Here is a 13,485-nt window from a genome sequence, read left to right as displayed (position 1 = left end):
GTAAAAGGGAAACACTTACCAATTTGTGATGATAAATTTGTTAACATTATTTTCAAAATTTGCTTGTATCTAGTTTGTTAAACAGTACGGGAGAATCTCTATACGTGGGAAGAAAGATGTATCCCGTGGGTAAATATAGGCTCTGTAATTAACCACTGTATTGTAGTGACACCAAAGGGATCTCATTAGTGTGTACTTGCAGTAATGAGCTCTAAGTTGGTTCCATCAGATGCAACAAGCTTGGGAGACTTAATGCAGTTTTTATATTTAGTGTGTAGTCACAGGGAGATTAAATTGTTAAGTGGCAGGTTTAAAAAACTCATAAAAACTTGTTTTTCCTATGTGTGTGTAAGACCTGTTTAGTATTTGATAAATTCATCTTTTCTTTATACTGTTTGGAATGGCATGACAGGGAGGATATGTCAAGGAACTCATTAAGTGCTAGGAGTCACTGGAGCAAGCAGGAGCTTACTTGGATGAAAAACAATGGATATAAGACAGGAGATGCTACATCAGGAGATTTGCTACATCACTATCTTAATTCACTATAGGCTGAAATGGTCTAGATCAAAGACATGTAGGACAAGACCATTTGCTAGCTTAATTTGGGATGGCTTTATTGATTTCAGTGATGCTATATAGAGTTAAGGCTGTGGTTTATGATCTCTCAGATAAGGATTGATTACACATTGGAATTACTTATTTGTTTAAGGTGAAGTGCAGATATATGATGGTGGAATTCAGGGCTCAGTTTATATGCAGCTAAGTGGAAAGCAATTTAATAAGGAGATGCTGAAAGGAGGTCAGGTATCTTTTTAAGAAGAAGAAAGCACTGTAAAAACATTACTCTTTTTATGCAAGTTTTGTAAATAGAGTTATAGGTTACTTCTAAAGGAGCATTTCAGGGTAATGAATAATCACATGAGGCATTAATGTCCGGATGGAAAGTGATGGGTCAATACAGCCCAGCTGATATGAGTCAGGAAGGAAGGTTTCAGACATGGAGTCCTAAAGAGGTACTAAAGCAGGGTAAGTCCACAGTCATCTTCTGCATGTGACAGCTGCCACTGACAGCACTCAGCTGGTACCTCAACTTGTTTTTCCACTTTGAAGTTTCCAAGCTCTCTTTTGAGCGTATCCAGAATCCCAGACTTACTGGGACAGAGAAAGCAGAGGATAGCCCAGCAATTGGAGTATGCAGTGGGAGAGGGACTCCTGAGTGACAGGCCTTACTTCACGGGCTGTAAATATAATTTTCATACTAAATGGTCAATGTGTAACTCCTAAAATTCTGTGTTCAGTTGTCAATTTCAAGTGAACTGTCTGTCCTTTCTTACAAGGTAAGAAGCAGCTTCCATGGCTGCTGCCACAGAGCTCTGGATTTACTGCAGCTGCTGAGGAGGCTCTGCACTGTGGCGTCAAAATCATTTTATTTTCAGCCCTTGCATCCTTCTGTGTACTGTAGGAATGTAAGAGCTGACTCCCCAGCACTGGTCAGAATGCATTAGGTGTGCTCCTGGAAAGCATGTTTCTATTTAATTTCATTTGGAAGCAACCCACTCTGCCTGTTCTGAGACCAGTCTGCAATGCAAAGTGGGATGTGGGAAGCCAGGATTCAGACTAAAAGGCTTATGCAGATACTGCCAAGCTGCTGTGGATAAAGAGATCCATGCAATGAGTGTGTCTGAAAACTGGGAAGATGACACCTGTTTAAAAAGTGGGAGTGTGACACTGTGGCAGTTAGTATTTTACCACAGCTCAAAATACCAGACATCCTCTTGCTTCCTGCTTGACTGTTCGAGTATGAAGAGGTGGGGATTTTTATCATGTTTATCAAATACATGCAGTTTACACATTAATTGCATGGTGTATTTAATCTCATTTCTACATTATATCATTCTGAACACGAGCATAAGGAGTAGGGATAACGGCCCTACTGATGCAGTGTACAGAGAAACAAAGGAGAAACCATAAACGGAGATTAGAAAAATGTGTCAAGATTTTCGAAGAAATTGAAAAGTTGTCAGAAGAGGGCAGCCTTTTCACATAAACTATAAACCAACAAGAGAAAACATCTGAAATTATTCCTTTCACTAGAGTTATGCATGCCACTGTGGGGTTAACCTTGTTAAGGAAACTGGAACATGCACAAAACTTGAACACAACAAGAATGCTTCTCTTTTGTGCTATCTTCAAAGGGCATAGGCCTGGCTTTGTAGAAATATTTTTCTCCTGTTATGTTCAGACAATAGAGTTAGAAGTGATTGTAAGATGAGTCAACAAATGGAACGAAATCATCCTTCTCTTTAGTTTTATTTGTGTTTAAAGAGAAATGAACTTTGAATACTTTGGGTATTAAGGACAAAAGATGCTTGCATAAATACTGCAGAGAAGTAAGCCAATCTTTAGATTAAGAATGAACAAAGAACTAGAAAATTAAATGAATGATGCTTTATTAATGTATTCTTAATCATATCAATCTGTCTCAGTATTTATTCAAATACAATATGTAGTTCATTAAGACTGTTTCAAATAGTGAAATTTATGTCATAAACAATTGGCAGACTACACTGGTTTCCTACAGAACTCACTGCTGTCAGTAGGCTCCAGCTACAACTAGTCTGTAACAATTCCAGTGAATTTGTCACTGCAGTGGGAAAAGTGCCAAAATTTGAATGAGCATCATTTGTGAACTGATAAAGAGATTATGTAGATGTTTGGGGTTTGGTTTTTTTTTTTAAATTTCTTGTTCCTGAGTGGAAGGAGTAACTTGTGGCTGTGTCTCTTTGCAAGTAAATTGGCTCCTGGCAGGGCTGGACTACGGATCAGGAACTCCGAATGGAAGGCCAGGCCAGGCCAGGCCAAATATCTAGACTGGGAATTTGGGTCTAGACACTGGGCTGAGTGAGGACTCAACCTCAGTTAATGAAGTTTTTAGATCTTGATTCAGCAAAGCACTTAAATGCTAGTGGTTTAAGTGATTGGTTAAGATAAGAGTTAAGCACTTTAACAGAAGCCTACCTAATTGCAGTCTCAAGCTATTAAGTGCTTTTTTCTCAGAGATTGAAGATTATTTCAGTACTTAAAAACATCATAAAATATTTAGTTTGTGTATAATATGCATATTATGCCATTGTTCCAGTTAAGAAACAAACACAGTATATCACCCTACTTCAAGATAGCTGAATTTTGGATATCTCTCAATGTTTTGACTAGCAAAACACATGGGTTCCTGGTAGGTCCACGTTATTGAAGAGACACATATAAATTGGAAATTTTCCAGGAACAGTGTGACTCTATCTGTTAGTTAAAATGTTTCCTTCTGAGCCTGGTGGGAGTTAGCAGACTTCTATCCTTGTCTCTGTACATGTATGTGTGGTGGGTTGACCCCACCTGGGTGCCAGATGCCCACCAAAGCTGCTCAGTCACTGCCCTCCACAGCTGGACACAGGAGAGAAAATACATCAAAAGGCTTGTGGGTCGAGATGAGGGCAGGGAGACCACTCAGCAGTCACTGTCACAGGTTAAACAGACTCAGCCTGGGGAAATAAGTTGAATTTATTGCCAATCAAATCAGGGTAGGGCAATGAGAGAGAAAACAAAATCTTAAAACCCTTCCCCCCATCTCTCCCTTCTTCCCAGGCTTAACTTCACTCATGGATTCTCTACCTCCTTGCCTGCACTGGCACAGGGGGAAGGGGAAGAGGGGCTCTGGTCAGTCCACCACAGGTTGTCTCTGCCACTCCCTCCTCCGCAGGGGAGGGCTTCTCACACTCTTCCCCTGATCCCGTGGGGGGTCTCTTCCATGGGAGGCAATCCTACATGAACTCCTCCAACTGAAGTCTGCAGTTCTTCACAAACAGCTCCAGAGTGGGTCCTCCACAGGATCACAAGTCCAGCTCCAGTGTGGGCTCCTCTCTCCCCAGGGCCACTGGTCCTGCCAGGAGCCTGCTCCAGTGTGGGCTTCCTACAGGGTCACACCTGGCTACACAAACCCAATACAATACAATAAAAATTTCTCCCCTCATAGAAATTTTCATTAGGATTCCTAGGCCATCCTTTAATTATCAATAACTGGATTTATTTTTTTTTTACATTCTCATTTTTCCATTCCCTTCTTTCTGGACAAAGAGAGGAGAAAGACTGTTCTGGTCAGCAAATTCGTCCACTCTGAAATCATGTCTCCTTGTTGTGGAAAGATTACATTTAAAAAATCATAAACTAGAACCATTTTAAAAATAAATATAGTTAATATATGATATAATATATAATGGTGAATGTTTAGCTCTATCAAGTGAAGAGCTTATGCTGATTTATATCCAGGTAAATCCATCTGCCTTTCCTGCAAATGTTATTACTGCTCCATCTACCTCAGTGTGTTCTGGCTGGTGTCAAAGACCTTGTGTTTCAATTGCTTCAGCTAAACTGTGTCACCTTTATTGGGATAGATAGAAAACTTACAGCTTTGAGGACATTGTAACTACCAGAAGGACAGGGGTGACAAGTCTTAAAGAGCAGAGGTGAAAAATAACACAAATCATCAACCTGATCAGCTGTGTCAAGTGAGAGAAATAAAGGCAGACCAAGGAAGTCTTTCAGAAGGAGACAGTCAAAATGACAAAAACAAGGTCTGGAACATGCCCAGGTTAAAAGAGGGAGACTTTGGGATACAGTGTGACCTGGGAAAATAACTCTGAATTGCTAAAAACTGGGGATTTTGTTGCTAGACATAGTTCTATACCACGCTGAGCCAGATGGGGTTCATTCTAGTTCAGATGAGTGGGTTTTAAAGTCGGAGCTGGATCCTGAGCTGTCTGTCAGCTGAAAAAGTGCAGCTCTCCATGCTGGTACACTCTTTTCTGGGAGCCATGCCACCCAAACTTGGCTCAGCTGTGAGCTCCTGCTTCCCCTGCCCACTCAAGCCCAGAACAAGAAGTCGCTATCACTGGAACTGCCTGTGAGTCTGGCAACTCACCCATTCCTGCTCCTCTCTCCAGCAGCAAATTTTCCTCCCAACAAAAACAACCCACAGGACCACAAACACTACTCCACTGCTTGGTTCTTAAAGGTGATGCTCAGTGACAGAGTAACCTTGGTGTTTAAAAAACAGAAACACCTATCACACAAAACCAGTCCCAATAAACAATAACATTATTGACACTCTTCGAAGCACAATGGCTGAAAAGAGAAAAAAATGAAGCATTACATTATCTGCTCCTGAATGGCTTTTGGGTTGCAATTAAAGGACTGGAGCAGGATCGTAGCTAGTGCCAATACTCCTCACTCCGTGTCTTCTCTGCATGTTATGCAGAAAGCTCCACATTTGTTAAGTTGCACAGTACTGTACTTCTTTTTTGTTTACTAGGTCTTGAAGTATTCAGCAGAGTCAGTGGAAAAATTCCTCCTGATTGCAATGAGTTTGGACCAGCCCCCTCCCAACTACGCCCCACCAAAAAAAAAAAAAAAAAAAAAAGGCGTGATAATATCAACATCAAATCTAAAACCAATGAAGGGGAAAAAATCTATAAACACTTACCTACATGAGGTACAATGTTAATGAAACTTGGGAAATGCAATCCATTCTAAAAAATAACTATAACTAGAGCTCTTTCAGTAGTTTTATCCCATTATCTACAGGGCTATAAACATTGCACTTGGTTTCTGTCTCACACAAGACTTTGAAGAAGAGATAGTGCTTTCAGGCATACAAATGACTAGAAGAAAGATCCAAGATTGAATAAAATAAGCTTGAAATGATTTTCACGATGGAGATGCAGATTTTGCCCACAGCCTTAATATATTGCAGTTTGGCATCTCTAAAATATAGCTGTGAAGAATGCTGTGAACCTGCTAATTAATAAGACTCTTTTCCTCAGACATTTCATTAACCTAAACTTTTTCGTTTTCCGTAGATGAATGCATGCATGCCTGTTTTTAACCTTTGTACAATGGCTCCTAGTGTTATAATTAATTTATTTCCACTAGCAAGATGAGAATATTGGGTTATAGAAGTAATTCAAAATGAGTCATGCATAATTTATACTGATCAATATTGTTGAGTATAGTATTTTATTTTCTGTTCTGACTTTTCATTTTATAGAAATAATGCATTGTCAAAAATATAGAACTCCAACATTTAATTTATCATCTAGCTTTAAACAATAGACAGGTAAATATTTAGGAGTATCCAGAGACCTTCAAGATCATCTAGCCCAACCATCAACCCCGCACTACAATAAACCCCTAAGTATCCCCAAGTGCCACATCCAGATGCCTCTTGAACACTCCCAGAGACAGTGACTCCACCATCTTCCTGGGCAATTATCCCAATGCAAAACCATTCTTTCAGTGATTTTTTTTTTTATATATATCTAATCTGAACCTCCCCTGATGCAACTTGAGGCAGTTTCCTCTTATCCTTTCACCTGAGACATGGCAAAAGTGACCAGCACCCACCTTGATGTTTGTGTGTTTAGAAATTCGTGCTGAGGACTGCTGCACCCTGCAGGAAATTGAAAGTCAACAGGGGGGGAATTTTCTCTTCTTAGGAGACTGGGCTGGTCAAGTTTCTTTGGTTTATTCTGCTTTGATTTTTCTCTGACTGTATCCATGGTAGAAGAAGAACCACAAGGTCTTGTTATCTGATAAGCCAGGTTGGAAATGGGCTGTCAGGAAGAGGGTGAAGGGCATTAAAATACCTATTTTCTGTGAGGTCACAGGGTAACAAATAAGAGTGATCAGCTCTCCTTTGATTTTTAGGCAAGGAGGGACTGAAAGATTGCCACCATGTCAGCAGGGTGATGAGCACCCTCCCAAATGGATTGGGGCAGTCATGGTTGGAACAATTTACTGCTGAGAAATGATCCCAGAATTAATGAAGCTGCAGCCGAATTAAACTATAACCTTTGCATCTTGTCCTTCTCTTTTACCTTATTTTCTTCCCTCTCGGTGCTATTGCTGATGCCATCACTTTGTAGAGAGGGGAATTTGCCAGTTCATTGGCTCCTTGCACTCACAGGCACCCAGAGGTTGTATGTCACGTTGCAACACTGATGCTGGATGAAATTGAAGGATTTCTGTTCTATAAATAACTCCCCTGTGAAAAGCAATCAGTTAAAATCACATGTTTTTCATTAATGGTTAAAGTTTTGTTTCCTGTGACAAGTACAGCACTAAATTTAACTACCTGGGTACTTCTTCAGGACAGATCCCAACTGATGTGAATTTTACTACTGATATAGTAAATTCCTTGTGAAATTAATTTTAAGACCTCGTGAGAATGAGGCCTTTATTTACCAGGCAAAGGGAATGAGAACATTCCATGTTTGGGAAAATAGGACATTTTTATAGCCGTAATTGTTTTAGATAGAGTAATTAAGAACTTAAAATGTAAGCAGAAAGGAATGTGCAGAAGGTGGATTGATACTGGTTAGAGAAAGGGTGTTGTAACTATTATTTGATGCAGGCTGTTGCTCTCCATGGTTTGGATGCCTGTGATCAGCAAGTCACAGGAAGAAGACTTTTAGTGAATTTCCATAGGCAAAGTAAACATTTTCTTGTTAATGCATCAGGTTAATGTTAAAGTATTTAGGTTCAATCTTGGCTGTGAGCAGACCTAAGCTTCTTATTTTAAACAATTGATTATAGGTAATCTTACTCTATTTTCTTTTTTTCTTTTCTATTTTCTTGTTATTTTTTTGTGTCTTTTGTGAAACAATTTGTCATGTAGTGCCTATATATTAATTTCATCCCCGTTGGAGAAGTTTATAACAAGGATGTTGTTTTTATTACATCCTTTCCCCCCTCTCTGCCCAGTTTGGTAATAAATAGGTTTTCAGGTATGCAGTCATACACAGACTGTTTTGAATTAATGGTATTTTTCAGTGTGCAGATAGCTTTGTGTTCCCTGCTTTGTTATTCATTTTGTTATTCCCCTTGTGATTATTCTGGCTTACTTGGTGTTCGTTATGTAGCATTGTCCTAACTATATGCTTGCACATTCCAAAGTTTAGGGATTTGAGTGTCGATTATGTGCCCATTCCACAGCTCGTCATGAATTTCTTTCAATATGCTTTGACACTGCAGTCATTCCAGAAAATATCATTAAAACTATCCTTAATGTCTTTCTAACTTGTTGAGGGTGGCACTTCAAGTTTGTTTTCTTTGTCATTCCATATTTCCCTGCCAGGCATTTTGGCGAAGTGAAATGAAAATTGCAGAATGGCAAGAGTGAGCAAGCCAGTAATTACCTACTTTGTATGCTTACGGTGTGAAGTATTCCATCCTGAGTGTTTTGAAGATTTATGGATGTGTGCTTATTCAGAAGCATGTAGGGTTACAAAATCTTTCTCTCAAGAAATGTTCTTGAGCCTGCATCAATCTGCTTAATTTGGATCTTGTCTCACCTAATATTTTTGAGTAATTAAAAATGAAAAAAGCTGAAGCTCCTGTCTAAGTGATGTTCAAACTATGGTTTCACTACATGGCTGAATTCAATCGGGGAACAGACAAGCTTGAAAATAATAGAAACAAAAGCAGAAAGAAGTTTTGGCAGAGCCCAATTCCCAGATTCAATTTGTAGAATCCTCCCATACACAGTAATTCTAGCTGAATTGAGCTCCTGGCTGCTGTGGCTCCAGTTACTTGTCCCAAAGCCAGCTAGTTCTGAGTCGTGCTACCACAGCTGCTGAATGCTCTGCAAACCTCCTGAGATCTGGGAAATTCTTGCTGTGGTTGGAGCAGTTTTCCATCTTACCTGTTGAGTCAGGCTTTCTGCACATCAGTCTCTTCAGCACTTAAGCTTTCTGGTCTGACTGCTTGTCTTAAATTGAGATGTTCTGAAACATCTTTTCTCCACTTCTTTTTATTTTTTTTTTCCCTTACCCTCATGATCTATTGCTTTCTAATTTCTGCCAGCACACTGTCAAAAGGGTGAACTCAGCGGTGGAAAAACCTGTGAGGTAAAATAAGCTAAAAGACATCTCTCAAACATTTGTAACCCAGTAAGCTACAGACACACCGTCTCACTGCACTGACTTCCAACCAATCACATGAGATAACTCAGGGGAGAGAGAATAAAATGTGAATATGAGAATGGTCTGCTTCTACTGCAAGAAAGAAACATGTTTTAAAGCACTCCTTTAGTCTGTATTTTAGGTTTTCTTTGGAATCATTAAAGCAAGATGACAAATAGCAGTAGTTTGGTGAATCAATACAAAGGGGCTGAGTATGTGCCTGTTGCAGTGTTTTCATTACAGCAGACACAGGAGGCATATTTCCGAATAATATAATAAATCTTCTTGTCCTCAGATCTGAAGATAATATTCAACTGTTTGGTTGGTTTCGGAAAGAGAGTATGACTAACAGAACACCTCAATTATTATGACATGTCAGTAGGAGTTATTGCTGCTCAGATGTCATGTAATGATAGGAAAAGAACATAAAAAGAAGATAAACTCAGAAAAAAAAATTAATTTTTTTCAGTCTACTGCAACATTTTAGGATTTTCTGGATCAAATTTTAAAAATTACTGTCAGCAAATTCTGACTTAAAAAACCCGTATCTGTAGCTGTTCTTATTGAAGCCAATATAAGCAGATAAATATTTGTTTACTATAAACACTTTTCAGCAGGTAAACTGTCAAGATATGTATAAGGAAATACCATCATTCAGCTATGAAATTGGAACTTTTCAGTTCAGAATTGTTCATTGTGCAGGTATCAGTGATCAGTTGGGTTATCTACTAAAGTAATCTGTGTAAGTTATGGTCTCATGACATTTTTCAAACTCAGGGCAATACAGCTCATAGAGATCACAGTAGATCTACTTCTCCCTGAGTTTTATCCTTTCCAGTTGAGTTCTTTATGAGGTGCTTTTCTTTTTAAATAAGGAGCCTCCATTCTCATGTCCATGCTTTTCATATGTAAAAGCTTTCAGTATCAAGAACTTTAGCCTCCTTCAAACTTCTATTAAACAAGTAGGAATTTTGTCTGATTGCAAAGCACTGGGAAGGACCTTATCTAAATGCTGCATAACAGCTCCTCTTATCTTTCACTTCCCCAATTGAATTGCTCTGCAAGAGGGTTTGGTTTTTTTCAGTTAAAAACGAGTACATCATTTTCATTATTCAATTATCTGTCATACATTGGAGGAGTTTCAGTTTCTGAAAGAGGAAGAAAGCAGAAAACATGGTTTTCTATTTAAAGTAGGCATTCCTTTTATCTTATTAGAGCCACACAGAGTGTTAAAACAAAAGGATCAGAAATTATAAAACAAACTCCAAGAGACTGATCATTATAATCAGGTTTTTTTGAAGCTGAAGTGCTAAAATTATCAATGCAGCAATGACTACCTCTGATTGCATCCACTTGTATCAAGGATTCATAAGCAATGCGTTTTTATGAACATGAACAGTTTAACTAAATAAGTTCCTATCAAAAGTAATGTGGTTAATTCATTAAATCTATATGATTTTTCTGTACTAGAAAAACAGACTTCTGAAAATAAAATATTTTAACCTACAGACAAGGAGACTAGATGACAGAATACAGAAAAACCAAGGAAGAGTTTAGAATCTGGGAGCATAGGAGAAATATTATCTATGCAGCTACACCATGAATGTGAATGTGTAAGTCCAGGGAGAACAACATTCCATAGAAAATGCTGCAGGAAAAGGCAGTGGAAAAGTCAGCAATATTTTGTTTGTGTAATCTTTTTGCATTATTTTCTTCTGTAGAGGAAAAAATTCTCATGTATTCTGGAATGAAGTAATATGTGTCTGGAAGAAGGAAGGAATTCAGACTCATTTAAGAAAGTCCAGAAAAAAGAAGCAGTATTTCATGGACATATTCTGATTCTCCCTACTGCTGGTGCCAAGTTTTCATTGATAGTGGTGGCTTAGGACAGTTTGGCCACAGAAACTGTAAGTAACTAAGAGTTTTTAGCCATGTCTTCTGGCAGCTCCCGAGAACAGTTCTGTGGCAAATCCTGCAGAAGAAATCTCTGTAGAATCTGTTCCTTCCTTGCTGACATGTTGGCAGCCAAAAAATTATGCCTCTGTCTCAGCTCTCCATCTGTAAAGCGAAAAATAAGGGTATTCCTCTGCCTTCCAGAAATGGTATAAATGCTCTAAGTCTGGTGAAGAACTTGCTACTTAGTGATGGGAAATGCAAAAGTATAGAGGATGGAATGCCCTGTGAAACAGGCTTTTTTGCTATTGAAGAATTCTCCATAGCATTTATTTTAGTTTAACAATCAGTTGTAGCTGACAGTGTTTTAGTACTAGAGATTTTAGACAGGTCTGCTTTTTCCTTTATTATTTTTTTATTACAAGTGCCATCAATATTTCCAAGTTAGACTGAGCTGTGCTAGACTTGATGGCAAATTTAGACCTTTACCTTGCAAGATTCCTTTGGTTTTGTGATCAGCCTTTTATTGTGAATGGACGTACTGCTTGACCATCACTAGAGCATGGATTTAACTTCTTTTTACATTATACTTAGGAACCAATGGAAATAGTAGCTTGAGGCTAGTTCTGTCTGCTGCTGGTGTAGCTGCAGTTTTTACAAGGAGGAAGTTAATCAGCCCTGGTAATGGGAAGATCAGGAATGCGGCCATTCCCACCCTAGAAGAGTGGCTGGACTCAAACCAGCACTGCTGAGCTGGTGGAAGAGCTCTGCAGTTTCTCCCTGTCTCTGCTACTTGGGTCCCATTTTGGGGAGGGTGATGGTGTTAGGCTGTCATAGGCAGCACAGAATCAAAGCTTTAAAAGCCTAATAAAACCCTACACATCAGCTGGTTTCACTTGGGGGAAATATTGGTGTCCAGGCCTTGAGTGCCTTGGGGGATGCCAGCAGCAGCTGACCCCATCCCATCCAGGATCTCTCCCTGAGGCAGTGCCTGGGGATGGATGGGCTGTGGCTGACCCCAGCCACCTCCCCTGGCCTCAGCCACCTCCCCTGGCCTCAGCCACCTCCCCTGGCCTCTTGGACCTTGCTGAGGAGGTGGCTGGTTGGGGAGGCACCACAGTCACTGCCCCCGGGGTGCCTGGCACAGTTTTATCTACTGGGCAAATTTGATACAGTTCCCATAAAATGTAATGTCACAGACTCATTGCAAATAGTGCCCCCAAGGGTTTGGTCATTTCCAGAGGATATATTCAGCCCACTTCCTAGGCAGCAGTGTCTTGAGTTCTATGGTTTTGATATACTCCCATGTAGGGGGAGACAGCAGTGAGCAGCAGATGAGCAGCTCAGCGTGCCCATAGCTGGTAGGAGCAACGTGTGTGCCCTGCCATGAGGCACAGGTGCTCCAGTGCCAGGAGCACAATGCCACAGGGTGTGGATCACCTGGCTGCCAGCTCCAGAGGGATGCAGCCCCGAGAGCAGGGCCATCTCAGCTACTTGCTGTGGCAGTGCTTTATGGATCATGCATTTCCCAAATCCTTTTGTGAAGAAATATTCTCCATGTAAGATAAAAATCAGAAGCACGAACATTTCAGAGCCTCCATGCTATTACAGAGCTGCTTCTCTAAACATGCATAGCAGGAATAATTTTTGGTGCTTGAAGGATATGATGGGTGCCCTGACGACCTCTCACATCTTTGTGATGGACGTTCCCCGTCAGGAATATTTAATGACTAAAGTTGCCAGGGTTCAGTCTGGTACCACGTGGATTTAAAAGCTAATTGTACAATCAAATAATGGCCTAAGGCAGAAGGAATAGTTTTGAGAGGATTGCTTTGGGCCATGGAGCCAGGTTTAATTTTGCCTCGTGTTTTAGGCTTATTTGGTAAACTATTTTACACACATGAGACTTTGTATTGCAAAGGACATCCAGCATATCATTTATATGACTAAATTAATAGATCAGTGATCCAAATACATGGAAATGCTTCTCAGATGTGCAGCCTAATGCTTCCTATGGAATTAAATAAATATAAGCCTGTCACCTTAAATATATGAAAATGTCTTGACTCTAATGATACAATTGCAAGACTTTCCTGCAGCCACAAAGCACAGGACTAATCTGGAGTGAGTCTTTGAAGTGCAAATTGTACATTTCCCACCAAACACTTGAAGTAAAAGATGGGAAACATCAATTCACACTACTGACAAAAAAAGACTTCAGTTTGTCACAAGAAGAAAGGTTTTAAATTTGCAATTTCCATCTACAATATAAGGTGTTAATGAATTTTATATTTTATCCAGATGGGAATGTAAATTCCTTCTGAACTTTGTTACAGAGCATCTATTGTGCAACTACTGAAAAGGGTGAAGAGTGTAGTCAGTTGAGGGGGAAAACATTTAATTTACCTTGTCCTGATTTTTTTTCTAGTTCTTTCATGGATTCTGACATGGTATCCTACTCAAATGCAGTGATTAAAATCAGCGGAAATACATATTTTTTTTATTTTTAAATAAGTTCCTGATCAGACCAATTTTTGGAAGAGACAGAAAATTCCTTCCAAGTTTTGTCAGAGTAGAC

This window comes from Corvus moneduloides, chromosome 2 (genome assembly GCF_009650955.1).
Source record: "Corvus moneduloides isolate bCorMon1 chromosome 2, bCorMon1.pri, whole genome shotgun sequence".
In the NCBI taxonomy this organism is placed as follows: domain Eukaryota; kingdom Metazoa; phylum Chordata; class Aves; order Passeriformes; family Corvidae; genus Corvus; species Corvus moneduloides.
This window is presented reverse-complemented; position numbering follows the sequence as displayed.